This window comes from Thermobia domestica, chromosome 4 (assembly GCF_964235325.1).
Source record: "Thermobia domestica chromosome 4, izTheDome1.hap1.1, whole genome shotgun sequence".
NCBI classification, from domain to species: Eukaryota; Metazoa; Arthropoda; class Insecta; order Zygentoma; family Lepismatidae; genus Thermobia; species Thermobia domestica.
In genome coordinates this window covers 213521549-213538543 of record NC_137457.1, presented here as the reverse complement: position 1 = coordinate 213538543, position 16995 = coordinate 213521549, and the positions used below count along the sequence as shown (strand labels likewise).

Sequence of the window (16995 nt, the reverse complement as noted above, 5' to 3'; positions counted from 1 at the left end):
AAACAAAAACTGACTCGAGTAAAGCATATCTCTTTACAATGCATTAAGTAGAAATTTCATTAAATATGAAAGAAATTGGTTGCATAAAATATTAATAAATAGATCAAGATATTTAGAATATTTTATGTATAGTAAATATTTTACATTATACAATTAATATAAAACAATGACTGAAATTAACAATAAAGCATAATAAAGCATAATTTGAAAAAAATAAAGCATAATTACACAAAAAAATAAAAAATAATGTGGGTTGCTCTGGTAATTAGTAATCAAAATATAAACACATCCATGCGCGCCAACTACGTGGGTGCTCCGGGGCTCTAGTATCCACATGAATAATCTTGTGGGTACAAGATTTTTAGTTTGATAAAAACAAGAAAAAAAAAATAAAAAAATCTCACTTAATATTACAATTACATATGTTGAGAATATTGAACACAGTAATTTATCCTTAACTTGGACCCGGGTTTGAACCCATTTCTCTTGCGTTTAAGTCAGCCGTGTCACCGACTGAGCTAGGACAGCCCCAACTTATATTGCCCGTATATTTTACTTTATCACAGCACAGCACTTTAAGATAGTGTTCATAAAAGATTTTAACTAAAAGGAAATCAATCAAAAAAAAAAAAAAAAAAAAAAAAATACTGAGACTCCTCTGAAAACTTATAACACCTCCCGCCATTGATATGCACCCACCTACATTTTGGAAAGTCGGCGCTGTTGAACACATCTAATGGTATGAAGGAATATTTAGAATCAAGTATGTATAAAAGAGCAACGATTTATTTGTTACATATATTTTAAATTAAGTTAGGACCTAACTACTTTTATGGACCGCAGTGACTTAGTGATAAAGTTCTCTCATCTGGTGTGGGTTATTAACAAATAATTAATATATTGTTACTATTAATAATAAATGGCTGGTTCCAGTGAATAACCGGCTAAGTCGACTTTTTTTGAAAATTGAGATTTTACAAGTATAAGCTTCTTTTGGTGACTTCTACATTGTGTAGAAGCGGCTAAGCCGAATTCATAAAATCGAGGAAGTTACAGCATTTTGTTATGTTAAAATTAGCCTGGTAACTGCTGTAAAATTTACCTTTAAACTGCTCTCCTCTAAAATTTACTTTTCTCGACTTAGCCGATTATTCACTGGAACTAGTCAAATATACTGTGTACAGTAATTCTACGTAAATCACGGTAATTTTGATGCTGCTGTACGAATCTGACGTAAATAATTTCTAATTCCTTTCAACACCGGAAGCGTACGGATTTAACATTTTTACATTTTATTGTTTTTTTCTGTTACGAAACTATGAAGATATTCACTGCAGCATGTCAATAGTTGTATGCTACACTTCGATTTACATAATTGGTAACAAAACCATGAAAGATGATGACGGAACGCGTGAGTTGCAAACTTCTCTTACCATCTCTCTAGATACTGCAAAAAGAGAAGACAACCAGCTAACGGAATAACAGAGTAATAAGATAGCTGGTACACAAATACTGGAAGATCTAAGGTCAGGGCTTCAAATTCTGGCCAGACACAGTGACTTGCTGAAGTAAAGTCATGGAATAAGAAAGAGGATAAAATGAAATATAAATACAAATACTCAGATAAATCAGAAAGTAAAACAATGTTGATACCGTAACGACAGCTATACCAAGAACGAAAAAATCCGAGGTAAGTCAGGAGACAAACTTCATGCTACGCGTTTCAAAATAGATAACTTGACAGTCTTCATATTTGTGTCAGGTATTTTCAAGAAATTGCTGAACGTGGAATCCGAACCACATGAGCTCTCTCCGGGAATCGAACCCGGGTTGATTGTGCTTTATCTTGGTGTAGGAAGCCAAACTTTGTGCCCATATTTTTTATATATTCAAGAATACCATCTGAGAAATTAGATTCAAATCTGTTTATAAAAATTCTTTCATCATTAAGAAACATGGGCACTCACAGCGGCGGCCCTGGATTTTCAAAAGAGGTTCTGTTAATCGAAACATTAGATTTGCTTACTCACCCACTGGGATATTTAATATACTTTGTGTTTACTGTAGTTAATAAAGTTATGCACTTTCGTCAATAATAATAGATTTACATAAAATTCTATATGTATCAAGATGTATATAATCGCGACTTCGCTAGTGTCGAAATTTTGCTCCACTCTTTGGAAAAATTCTGTGGGCCGTTTCTGTTAAAAAGTTATATCTTGTATATGATGATAGGCTACATCATTATAAAACTTGAGGCCTAAACGTAGTTATCATACTGTGTTTGCAATTAATTCTCATATATGTGTGCAAAAAATAGCATAACTTCGTTTCCAAAATGTTCGACAAGAAAATTGTTATAAACTCGTCTTACTGGAATAATATTTTGAGTTAGCGTTTTTAAATAGACACAAACTAATTCTTACATAACAGGGTTGGCTGGTTTAAACCAAACAACAAAAAAATGTTCGTAAAAGTGTGTTTGTAAAACCTTGATGAACACACATTTGTGGGTTATCACGTTTCACTCCCGTATATTATTCGTATTATATTCAGACCTAAATTCCCCATTCATTACTCCAAAAGATTATACTACAAAAGCAACTTTTTTTTTATAAGTTTATAAATGTTTATTTTGTGATATTTTGTAGTTATTATTGTTATGTAATTGAAATCGAAGAAAAATTCTAAATATTGTTGCGTTTCAATGTTTACTATTGATTAAAAAAAATCGAAAATGCCGTACTTTTTGTGTGTGGGGGGGAGGGTCATACAGACCCCACGAGAGGCATTTAGTGAAATAAGTATCTTTGGTATCTATTTATGTATAAATGAGTCTGAGCCAAATAATTCTCAAATAATAATTCGTATCTTTACTCACTTTTCTTATTGATATGCAGATTAAGTCGGTGTATTTCTTTAATTTGGACCAATAAAAGTCGTTGTTAACTAACTTGAACTAAATTAGTTCTTCTGTACTCCGTAGTACTTTGAAATTGTTCATATGTAATTCTGTGTAATGGTTTCACTTGTGCAACTGTTTATCTTTTTGTCCTTCTGAAATGACTCTTGACAGTTATATTAAGAAGCATGTAAAGATCAGTACAACGTATTTTTTTTTTTTTTTTTTTTTTTTTTTTTTTATCAGGATTCCTTCATGAGTGAGTCGGCAGACGTATCGCATTTGTGGCCAATTAGTCCTGGTTCCGAGTTCAAATGGAGGACAATTTCTCTCGGATGTAACTCGAGAAGCGGTTTTTATTCCGCTTTAAGCTTATGTGACCCCTTCCAGCATAACCCGGTTGTTGCATAATAACATCAAGGCGAAACAAACTTATTTCTGTCCATATATGATATGAATATATAGAGCAAATTATTTAAACCATTAAAACCTGGTTTAAACCAAAAAAACCTGGTTTAAACCAAAAAACCGGTTTATTTGGTTTTTTTAATAAAAACCACGGTTTTTGCCAACCCTGTTACATAATATTTGACCCATTTTCCCCTCGAAATCTGTTGTAAACGTGTTTAAATACTTTTATTTTTACACTGTGACTCAGGCGATTTTTATTATTATTTCAGAAACAAATATTTCATTAAAAATCCAATAACGCGGAGTAGATAATTCTTTACCAAAAAGACCTGTGGGTAATTTAATCTCGGGAAGTTATTTCAAGACAGTTTTCTAATAAATGGTTCAGTTGTTTTCGTTTATATTTTTCGCAAAAGTTTTCGTTTATATTTCATTTATATTTTCGTGGCGTAAATAAATGTCTGTTTCCATGATCATAGAAACTTAGTTTTGATTGTCAAAATTATATTTTCAACGACAATGGCATTTCTGCCTTACTTTAGAGAAAAATATTAAAACATTTGGTCTATGAAGAAACGTAAAAATAGAAACAAAAACGAAAGAACAGTGAGTGGATTCGAACTATGGTCCTTCAAATTCTTATTTGGCTATCTTAACTATTGGACTACAACAATTTCGCCCCAATACGTTGCCATTGATGTCGTTACTTCAATCGAATTCTGTGTCCCCACCCCGATTCTTCTATGATATTTTTCTTTGTTTCATAAATTCTTTCGTGTTTCTCGTACGTTGTCATCACTTATCTGCACTATGCATTATTTGTATTTACAAGTTCTGCTTACTTACGTAATGTATTCCAGACTTCCATTTTCTCTCTAAACAAAACTATAGATTTAAGTAATTTAATTCTTACATTCTTGACACTAGTCAATGTAGGAATGCCAGATTCACAAACAAGTGTACATTTACTTGTTCGACAAATAGTACTTTGGCTGTGCATTACCCCATCCGTCTCACTTGCGTTATTACTGTTGCAGAATCCTCTAAAATTTGGTTGTTTTGTAATATTTGTGATACTGGAATGTCCTTCCAGCACTGCATGGTAAGTGCGGTGCTGTATGTTGTCAGTTTACAGGTAGATATAAAATATGTAATACCCTGAACTAGTGCAATTTGAAAAAATACAAGTTTATCTTGAGTTGGCAACACTGTAACCTTGTATTGCAGAGTATGCCAAACAATGTCCCCTTACCGATATTTGCATGGAACAAAATTTAAGCTTTGTGTGTGTGTATGTACGTATGTATATTTGCATGTATGTATTATGTGTATATGTATGTATGTATGTATATACCCATGTATCTATGTATGTGTATATGTATGTATATATGTATGTGTATGTCTATGTATGTATATGTGTATGTATGTATGTATGTATATACCCATGTATCTATGTATGTGTATATGTATGTATATATGTATGTGTATGTTTAAATTGATGGATGGACTGATGTATGAATGGCTATACATATACAGTGTACATATAAAGACACATACAATTGTGAAAATTGATACAAAATAAGGATCATACAATGAAATCAATCGTGAATGGTAATAAACATGATTAACGTAAATTTAGTAAAATACAAAGACAAAATTGAATATCTACTAAACATTGAATATTCCTCCATTAAATGAACATGCACATTTGCACAGTAATATATGATCGAATACATGTAAACTGAAAAAAACATAATTAAGTTATTGTCATTATCTCATACACAATAATATTTAACACTGAAAATTGACATCCTTGTAGACATTCTTAAGGGTCACCAGAATATTTGTTTACGTTGTGTACTATACACGTTGTTGGAACGTAAACAGTCGTCACGAAGTTTACTGTCCCAGTGTAACGGTAATAAGCGTGCTAAGAATGATGATACATGGTTTGTCGTTACCTTACGCAGACACAGACACAATGCACAAACTATAAATTGCTATCATTGTGATTGAAAATTTAAAGTTTTAATTCATGTTAATAAAACTTATAGTCTTGTCTCGTCTCTTATTCAAATTGCGTTTATCAGTTTTTTTCGGGTGTAGGAAGATTCAGACAAATTTCTTTCCGTTTGTGAAGACGACGTACGCAAACATACATTCTTTACTTTTGTGCTCCCTTAGCCTAACAGGCATAAACGTGGGACGTTATCTCAAAAAAATTTAATTTTGTGACTACTAGTAAATAAAGGCTGGGACAAATCTGAACTGGTTTTATTTCCTTTTTGAATCCCAGATATGGTTTTAACTCTGATGTTTATATTATGTTCAGTCATAATATTGAATTTATATTATTGAATTTCTTAAACTTCCGAATGAGAACTTCTGTCTACAGACTTAATGGTTGTAGCCAGTTACAGTCTCTTCTATTAATGAGGAGTGTGAAACCGTGTTTTAAGTTACATTTTCGTACATCATTGTTAGTCTATTTGACAATCCCAAACACGGAGTATTAGAAATCCTGTTTTCATGAATCTGAATGTCTAATAGGACATATTTGAATTTTACCTAATAGTGCATTTGAATTTCAGAATGTCATTTTATCCTTCGACCTTAACGCTTGATTTCATTAATTTTATTCTTTGTATCGTTACCAGAAGACATGATAAGTTTATGGAAGCATTACATTTCATGAGATTAGAATAAGCACATTTGTCATGAGTGTAGAGGTAGCTAGAAGGAACTTTCCTTTAAAAATATGAAGTGAATTTGTTGTTACTTTTAGGGAAGTCAAACATAAATAATTCAATAATTATATTAATAATAAAATAGTCCTCTTATTCCTATATATATCCTGTAAAAAATTGCCAAGAACTCTTTTGTGACTAACGTGAGTAACTCACATGCCTAATAGTCAAATTATCTGGAAAGCAATCATATAATTTCTCAAAATCCAGAACACACAAAGATTATAACTGAAATGCGAACAACGAAGGAGATTCATTGACAGTAAGGAAGAGGAGGCCGTCAAAATGCACGTCATATCAAAGATGTCCGAGAATAATGAAGGGACTGTTTTATTTTATTAAGTTAGTAATAATAACGTGCCAGACATTCTCCTTATTCAATTAATTATCGCTTTCTAGCTTGGGCTTGAAACTAATTTTTGAATCAGTCTTATTCGATTAAATAAGAATAACTTGTAGCTGCTCATCGCTCCTGTAAATAATACGAAGACTTCGAATCGATATGCACTAACAAACCTTTAAATATGCATGCAACTATACACTAAAAATTGCGAAAATATCCACTTAAATTTTCAGTAAAGAGCTAAATAAGTAATACAGTAGTAAATATTTCATAATCTTATTTTACCTTTTATTGAGCAAATTTGTTGCATGAGCTTATATTGGTTGGTTGGTTTGGAGTTTTTGTGTCCCACCAAGGTTATATGAAGTGTGGACCTAATTTTAACGTGGAATCCGAACCATATACACCTCCACCGGAAATTGAATATGGTTAGTGTACGCGCCTTCGGTCTCTTCCGCAATATGTCAACCATATAGCCAATAGAGCTCCATATGCTAATATAAGTAAGAGTAGCAAACAAATAAAAAAATTTTAAAATATTATTACTCGTATTTTAGCTTTTCTGTTTTTATTGTAATGCATTTTAATTCGCAGGGAGATTTATCTCGGAAGTGTTTAAGAGTTTACGAAAACACGTGATAAGGTTGCACATGCATTGGGTCAATACTCAGTGGATATCCGGACTAATTTCGTCGAACTCTAGATCTTTAAATATGTGATATCTCTATGGACATCAAAGTGTACTTACTACTTTTGCTTATAATGCAATGTTTATTGTTAGATATTTAATCATTTTCCATCAATAATATAATTATGATAATTGGTTTCATAAGTTTTAAAAAATATTGTATATTCTTACTTTAAAATTATTGTAACATTGAAAATGATGCAGCAGTTTGCGAACAATATTTATCGTATATGAATTAACATAAAGTTTCATTCTCTCTCTCTCTTTAGCCATTTTTCGAACCAAATTTTTGTATACTTTTTCAGTGCCAATGGAATAGGTTCAAAATGTTATAAAACAAGATTTTTTCGGGCAAGACATGCTCAAAGTATTTTATAACTGGAATGGAACTTCTGAGAGAGGGCTACAAAAATTTTTCTGGGGCTTGGAGAGTGTGCCTCCATGGGCACATCCCTGCTAGCACCCATTTCTAAAAATACTTAACAACAACTGAATTTGTTTATATATTAATGAACGGAGGAAACAACCGGACTTTTTACACACCAGATCCTCTGAAAATGCAAATTCAATGATACAAAAAGAGTGAAAAAGTGGATAACTGGACCGGGACTCGAACCCGGGATCTTCGGCGCACCGTGCCGGTATGTTAACCACTACGCTACCCATCCGATCCCCAGTAGATAGTACAGAAATTACGTAAAAAGATCGTAATTTTTGGAAACATGTACTACCATGAGCAATATAAATGACGCGTCTCTTTATTTTGAAATTTTTTGAAAATATCTCTGTTTTCTTTATATGTTCGAAATTTCGAAAGGTTTCCCCAGCAGGACAGGTTAATAACAAACCCGTTTTTAATATTTGTGTTAGATATTAGCTTAAAATAAATAAATTAGAAGCAAAAAACATTAAATCGACAGAAATCTCGAGAATTACCAACTCTGCTAAAGTGGGAAATTTTCAAGAACGCGAGGGAATTCTACAGTTCAACACGAAGCAGCGGCATCTATGTCACTGAGAGAAATGTGGATAAAATCTACAAACGAAACTTTTAACGAAATATTTCTAATATGTCTTATTTCGTGCATTATCTGCAAACTCCAAATATATGAATATATGCCAAGTATTAACGTAAAGATAGAGCAAAAAGTGGAAATTGTCTATGGAAAAGGACGAATTGGTAGCGCGACCGTAATGAAAAATCGTCTTTACCGTAGAACAGGGTCAGTTCACGTAAGGAAACAAATAGCTCAGTTGGTTAAAGCAACTAGTCTGTATACGGAAGGTAGCGGGTTCGAATCCAGATGGAAGTGACGTTGTCATTTTTATTATTATGGTTATTTTATTTATTTTTTTATGTGGGAAAGAATCAAATTGTAACATATGTGTAAAATTCATGACGATACCAAAAAAAGAAAAATGTCGTTGTCGCACTTGCATTAGCATCCCTAATTTTGTTTGCAAAAAGGTTAGTAATTATTTCCCCTGTGCTCACTGCTCACTATACGTAATGCTCGCTGGCGCGTTGTTTCCCAGTAAATGTTAATCCTAATTTGGAGAATTTTATAAAGTTTCTCAATATTTCTCACTAGATAGTCTTCTATCTACTTGTTTGGATATTTTGATAACAGATTTCCCTATTAAATGTTTAATTTTCCCTAGATGTTTAATTACGGAAAAGTTTTACAATGTATTTGTATTAAATTGAAATTGTTTTGAATTTACCACATGAGATAAGTAGCTCGAAGGAGGAAAACTCAAGTAATTGATATTCTACGTAAAAGCTATCTATTGTAGAATGATGATACTTCTTGCCATCAGCACATAATCTTCACGTTAGAGAGTCAGACAGAAAAAAAATCTGGTTTTTCCTCCCTATGACCACCCATCTTAAACCTCTACATTCCATTGTTCGAATCACAAAACTTCGGTGCTCCAAAAACATTCATACAATAGTAATAATAATAATAATAATAATAATAATAATAATAATAATAATAATAATCCTGAATATGCCATCCTTACATAATGTAAGGATATCTTAGTTTCTTAGTTTAAATCTTAGATATCTTAGTCTATAGTGCTTTCTTTAGTAATTATTTGAACAACCATGTAGGAGGGGGTACGGCGTTTTATTTTGCCCCTCTCATTTCAGTACCCTTCCAACAGAAAGTAATTTCTCATAAGCAGGGTAGACAAAATGAATAAGAAATATATTTACAGCATCCTCTCCCCTTTCATGATTGGAATATCACGTAGCATTTTTTTATTCTACCAAAGATGGCCCTGTGCGGTTAGGGGTAGGTAACTAAAGAAATACCTAATATATAGCGCCCCTTGATTGTAATATTACCGCTTCTTTATTTGTACGAGGGAGCCCCAACAAGGTGATAAAAAGAATAGAAAAAATGTCTATTGAATCCAGTGGCGGATTCAGCACAAACTTCTGGGAGGGAGGGTAGTGAAAGATTCTTTTGATGATGTGAAGCTGTCACAAATTACCACTTTACTAAACTAAACATAATAGTGGGGTGAACTGGAACCCAGTCAGTTTAAATTGATGTAAAAGTTTAATTTTTGGATTCATATTAAAGTTTTGGTTTCAAATGAAAATTTCAGTCCCAGTGGTCAAGGATCAAATCTCGTGGGGCTCTTCAGTGTAGGCTAATACGGGCCCCTTATGAGAAAAGGCAAAAATATTAAAATGTTTCTAACGTTCGAATTTTTCGTCTATTTTAAAGAATTTTTGGGCTTCGTATTAAAGTGATGGTTCCAAATGGCAATTTCAGTCCGATGGAGAATGATCAAATCCTGGAGTCGGGGGGGGGGGGGGGGCTCATCAGTATAGTGTGCTACGGCTCCATTATGGGAAAAGGCAAAAATATGAAAATGCTTATAACTTTCGAATTTTTCGTCTATTTTAAAGAAATTATTGGCTTCATATTAAAGTCTTGGCATCAAATGACAATTTCAGTCCTTGTGGACAATTATCAAATCTCGGAGGGCTCTTTGGTGTAGGGGTTTCGGCTTCTTTATGGGACAAGATTCACGTAATTGATATTGCAAAATTGTTTTGTATACATTAGTGTAAACTTGGACCATTTGGTTAATTTTACCTCTTATATTTTGCAGATTTCAAATTCCAAGCATAGTTACTTCTCAAAGCTAAAAGGCACTTACTAGTTTCATTAAAAGGAAATGTCTTTTATGAAAAGTTGTCATGGAGTAGACGAACGAACAGGCACCCAAACATTGGTTGAGTCGGACGGTTGAAACTCGTTAAGCTCACTTCAATTATAATAATAATAATAATAATAATAATAATAATAGAGCATTCATGGGGTCCGTTGCTCGACTCCACTTCGCGCCAAGTGAAATTTGAGGTAGACAAATACCGTGTGCATGGGTATGGGTTTTCTTGGAATTTTCCATTTTCCTCCCACTTTCTTCATTTCATCATTTCATTCATCATCATTCTCCCTTAGCGTAGGTGCATAATCGTGCAACGTTAAACTAGATATTCCATTTAATTTTAATTTCAATAATAATAATAAACAATTAATTCAACTGAAAGAACTGTAATTTATGTTGACGGCAATTATCATAAATATGCAACCATTATAAAAACAATGCTTTGAGTAGAAAGATAATCCTTCCCAAGTGTTAACGAATGCGCACGAGATAAGACATGTCTCGAGAAAGAGACGAGACGCGCTTTGTGACATCCAAAAGAAGACGTAACAAATGTTTTGGACACGAGATAGCTTTTAAAATGTCTCGTCTTGTCTGGAATGTCTCGAAAACAAAAGTCTAAGTTTTAAAATTATTTTTAAAGATCTATTCTCTCAAAAGTAGCTCTCTGCCTTAAAATTAATAACGGCATTTGTGATTTTTTTTAAAAAATAAACAATGTCTAAAGTTAATAGTTAACTTTTCGAAAAGAAGCTTCATTAAGGGTGAACCTGAAAGATGTCCACAAACTTCGGGAGATGATTCCTGACATCAAAAGGAGACAAATAGCCCTCTTGCAGTTTTCGAGTTCAGCTTCGTTGTCGAGATACAGTGTTGCCAACTGGTCGTGTTTGAGAAACTCACTGGAAATAAATTCAACTCCAAGAATAAGCTACTACATGTCAATTGACTTATACCATGCTGCAAGGTTAAATATTTGTTTATGAAGTGTGTACAAAATTTGCCAGTGTCCTTTCTGAGAACATCGTCGAGAAAAAGTCACCTCCAAGAATAAACTACCCCTCGTAAATTTTTCTAAGAGAAATATCTGATACTGCAATATAGGGTTGTTAATTAAATATTGATTAATGAAAAATAAACACAATTGTTAAAACCATTTTGGAGAAAATAGCTTTTTTTGATTTTCGGCTGTTAGTAAACCACACTTATTTTAGGCGGTAGGAAAAAAATGGGAAAATCTCCTGTAGGAATACTATGTAAACCCTAAGTTTAAAATTTGGTGTAGATACGTTGAACGGTATGGCCTCTAGGCGAGTGCACAGAAAAGTGTACCGAACGGACGGACCGGAAGGACGGGTATCGAAAAATCACATTTCCGGTATGTAGACGCCATGAAGTATGTAAATCCGTTGAAATCTGAATTTGATATACTATTTTCACAATCACCATATTTTCTTCTCTCTTTTGTCGCTCGAAAAAGAAAAGCCTGAGTTTACCACAAAAAGCTAGGGTGTTTACCAAAAAATATTCAATTACAGGGCCACCGCACTAAACTTTTTCAATTCAATTTCTTAACTGTGTTAGGCCGCAGTTGTTACTGAAGTGTGTATTTGGATAATACGAAAAAAAAAAATATCGTATTATTCAAATACATCGAATGTCAGATTATCGAATAAAAAACTTCGATTGAAGAAAATCCACACTACAAAACTAACTCACACTTTGAGCACATTTTCATTAGACATATAATAGAGCAATTAATGCAATAATTGTTTATGAAATATGAAAAAATCAAATGAGTCATTTTCGAGAAAGTCGTTCAAAAAGAACACGTCAGAAGTAACCTACCTCTTGTGAATTGTTTCGAACAATGAGTTAAGATATACTTTTGCTTATTAATGAAATATTTATTTGCGAAATTTGAACAAAATTGCCTGTCGTTCGAGAAAATTGTTGGGAAAAACCTTGACCCCCAAAATAATCTATCCGTCGTAATTGTTTTTCATAGAAATGACATACTAAAATATAGGGTTATTAATGAAATATTTATTTGTGAATTATCGATAAAATTGTCCACGTAAGTTTTGAGAAAATCGTGAGGGAAAAATAACTCCCCGAATAAACTATCTCTTGAGGATTCTTTCAGGGCAAGCGAGTTATTCCATATTATTAGGTTTTTAATGAAATATTTATTTCTGAGTACGAACAAAATTGCTTGATTCATTTTAGAGAAAACCGTGGAGGAAAAACACCCCCAAGAGTAAATTACCCCTCGTATATTTTTTTTCAGGACAAACGAGTTTTGCCATATTATTCGGTTATTAACGAAATATGTATTTTTTAAATACGAATAAACTCTTTTGAGTCATTTTTGAGAAAATCACCCAGACAACACACTCCACCAAGAATAAACTACCCCTCGCATTTTTTTTTTTAGGACAAACGAGTTATTTATGCCATATTGTTAAGTTATTAATGAAATATTTATTTTTGAAATATGAACGAAAACACTTGAGTCCATTTTGAGAAAATCACTGAGAAAAAACTCACCCCTAAGTATCAACTACCCCTTGTAGATTTTTCTCAGATAAATACCTTATACCACAAAATAGGGTTGCTAATTAAATATTGATTTATAAAAAAAGAAAGAAAACAAGATCGTTAGAGCCAGTTATTAGAAAATATATTTTTTCTATTTTCATCGTACAGGAAACTACCCTTGTTTTGGGAGTAGGAGGGAAATAAAAGAAACTATAGGAAATACTATGAAAATCTTAAACTAAAATTTGGTGCAGATAAGTTGAACGGTTGGCCTCTAGGCGAGTGCACAGAAAAGTGTAGCGAACGGACGGACGAACAGATGGACATGTATCAAAAAATAACTTTTTCGGTATTAGGGGCTATAATACGTGTAAATTCGTTGAAATCTCAAATTTGATTTTTTTTTCGATCACCATACTTTCTTCTCTCATTTGTCACTTCAAAGTAAAAGGAACTCAGAACTACAGATAAGAGACACCTACTTTTACACATAGACATTTATTGATTTAAAACTGTTTTAGTTTGTCATTTCACTTCCAATTGAAAGGTTTTACCATGACTAAGGGCATACCAGTGACGAGACGGAAGTTTTGAGGAAGTAAATGCATTCAGAAGTCTAGACTACATTACGCCTATCAGCCTGTTTTTACTTTTGCAATTGTTGACAGTTGTAATTTCGTCCAAACGCTACATGAAATAATTCTTGGTTGACGTCATTGTGTTACTATTTTAGTATTGTTCTCTTCAGACTTGGTTGAATTTTTGTCTTAACGGTTATACATTTTTTCTTTCTTATTTCATCGTTACACATAAGAATAAAATGTTCTGGTGAGTGGATAAATTCGAACCTACGAACATTGAGTTTTCATTCTTCCAACACATTACCAATGGACCAAGCTTTGTCTTCACGTTAACGCACGGTTACAGGGTTTATTACGATTTAAATAAAATGGCTGTTAGAGTTTCCTGCCCAAATATTTCGATAAAAAATTTTCATTGCTTCGTAGATATGTAGAGCAATGTTTAGATACACATTTTAGGATAGTGCATTTTAGTGTATATAATAATTTCATGCCAGATAAAAGCTAGATAAGTTTTGATAAAATGTTTCATATTTAGTTCTCAATAATAGACTTGGTGTTCGGGGTGAAGTTTCAAGGTTCAGCATTGACTAGCAGTTTTTGCTATTAATATCCCTTCTAACAATATTGGCAGTGGACAAAAGTTAGCCCGTGTTGAAGCTTTTTGCTCCTAATTTAATTATTTTACTTTATTATTTAACGAATATATTGAAAATTGTCAGCAGGCACGTATACAGTAATTTATTTCGGAAGGGGCCCGACTTCAATATTAGGATAAATTATAATAAAATTTTAAAAGATAATCCCAAAAATTAGGCTAAATTTACAGAAAAGTTGGGATTTCAGAGGGGGTCCGGACCCCCTGTACCCACCCCTAAATGCGTCCTTGTTTGTCAGTAACGTTTCCTCATTTTGAAACCCTCAAAAACTTCGGATATATAAAGGGAAAAGAGTTATTTATTTTCGATAAAATATCACTTCAAGGAGACGCGACAGTTTTTTTGCACATGGTGGTATCCAACGTTCACAAGGGAAAGAATTCCTTCCCTTTTATTCTTTTGCTATTGTGCTCTATGGAAAGGTTAGGTTTGTAAAATATTACTCTTACAAACAAGCGTGATTGGCAGATAGGAATACTGAACAGAACTCCACAGAAATGCATGCTGAACTTACGTTTATAGCTACTCTTTGGTGATTTGGCCTCAAGGTCAATCGAGTGGTAATTCAGTTCCGTCTCTGTTCTTGAGCCATGTTCGTATTACTTCGAACAGTTTTGCTAATGAAAAGCATGCCTCGTAATATAACAGACTTCTTTCGCGTAAGAAATCGAAACTCAGTTGGTCACAGCAACTTGTGTTACCTAACCATAACGGCCTAGGGTCGTCTTCAGTAGAATAAAAAATGTTACGTGATATTCCATTCACGAAGGAGGAAAGGTTACTTTAAATATATTTCTTATTCATTTTGTCTATTCTGCTTGTCAGAAATTATATACTTTCTGTTGGGACGGTGCTGAAAAGAGAGGGGGGGAAATAAAACTTCGTGGCCCCTCATACATTTTAAATTTTGTTACATGGTTGCTCAAATTATTACTAAAGAAAGCACTTAAACCAAGATATCTAAAGTTGCATTATGTAAGGGTGGCATATTCAGGAATAATAATAATAATAATAAATGTCTTTGGAGAGCCGAAATTATGTGACACGAATCATTACATGTAGAGCTTTAAGATGAGTGGTCATAGGAGAGGAAAAAACAGGGTTTTTCTCTGTCTGACCAACGTAAAGATTATGTGCTGAAGTTAAGAAGCATAATAATTCTACAATAGGTTGCGTTTACGTAGAATATCAGTTACTTCAGTTCTCCTCCTTCGGGCTACTTACCTCATGTGGTAAATTCAAAACAATTTCAATTTAAGACAAATACATGTAAAACTTTTCTGTAATTAAATATATATAGGGGAAATTAAACATTTAATAGGGAAATCTGTTATCAAAGTGCCCAAAAAAGTAGATAGAAGACTATCAAGCGAGAAACATTGTGAAACTATAAAATTCTCCAAATTAGAATTAACATTTACTGGAAAACATTCGTTATGCACCAGTGAGCATGTAGTGAGTAGTGAGCACAGGGGAAATTATTACGAAACTGTTTGCAAACAAAAATTAGAGACACTAATGCAAGTGCGAGAACGGCATTTTTTTTTTTTTTTTTTTTTTTTGGTATCGTCATGAGTTTTACACATATGTTACAATTTGATTTTTACCCACATAAAAAATAAATAAAATAACCACAGTAATAAAAATTACAACGTCACTTCCATGGGGTTCGAACGCAATACCTTCGGCACACAGACTAGTTGCTTTAACCAACTGAGCTACTTGTTCTCTTACGTGAACTGAACCTGTTCTACGGTAAAGACGATTTTTCATTACGATTGTGCTAAGAATTCGTCTTTTTCCATAGGTAATTTCCACTATTTGCTCTATCTATACGTTAATACTTAGCATATATTCATATATTTGGAGTTCGCTGATAATGCATGTAATAAGACACATTAGAAATGTTTCGTTAAAAGTTTCGTTTGTAGATCTAATCCACGTCTCTCTCAATGACATAGATGTCGCTGCTTCGTGTTGAACTGCAGAATTCCCTCGCGTTCTTGAAAATTTCCCACTTTAGCAGAGTTGGTAATTCTCGAGATTTCTGTCGATTTAATGTTTTTGCTTCTAATTTATTTATTTTAAGCTAATATCTAACACAAATATTAAAAACGGGTTTGTTATTAACCTGTCCTGCTGGGGAAACCTTCCGAAATTTCGAACATATAAAGAAAACAGATATTTTCAAAAAACTTCAGAATAAAGAGACGCGTCATTTATTTTGCTCATGGTAGTACAGTAAATTAAAGATTTTTCGTTCAGTATCCTCTGTGAATGCTCTTTAATTTAGAGCAGCATTTCTTAAAATTTTGATTTCGAAAACATCTTTGATATGATGTGCATTTTGACGGACGACTTGCTTTTTAATAAAAGGTAAAAAAAAATTCAGGTATGATCAGTGTATTTTTACTATATATTGTTAGAATATTAGGTTTAGTTTGTAGATATCAAACAGCGTCAAATCCAGCTTCACTAATAATAATAATAAAGAACGCATAATTATATTGCATAATGTAGTCTTTATACTCGTATTTTTAATAATGAAGTTAAATAAAATTTAGTTTTACTTGCAAACCCGAACTATACGTTCAAGAAGTCCGCAAACTAGAGTTTAAGAATAGGTTGCTTGGATAAAATATTAAACAATATTTAGTGATACATGGAATCTTAATTTTAAAGAGCGAGTAGAATGCTACATTTTCTTAAAACATTATTATTACTATTTCGAATAGATGAAGTTTTCAGTCAAAACAATAATATGAAACGTTTTTAATGGTTAGGAAAAAGAGACAAGAAAGGCTTCAACTGGTCTTGACGTCCAGTTTCATTGTATATCATTTTGTATTTTTTGTCTATTCTATTTTGAAGATGCTTAGTATATTTTTGATGTTTTTACGATGTTAAAATTATATATATAGTTTACATATA

At 32.8% G+C, this 16995-nt stretch overlaps 1 protein-coding gene across 5 annotated transcripts in view; it reads left to right on the top strand.

Annotated features, from left to right (window-relative positions):
• The window catches only part of ACOX1 (acyl-CoA oxidase 1), a 185864-nt gene that overhangs the window by 115618 nt on the left and 53251 nt on the right, over positions 1 to 16995 (top strand). The gene's annotated exons all lie outside the window — the stretch shown is intronic.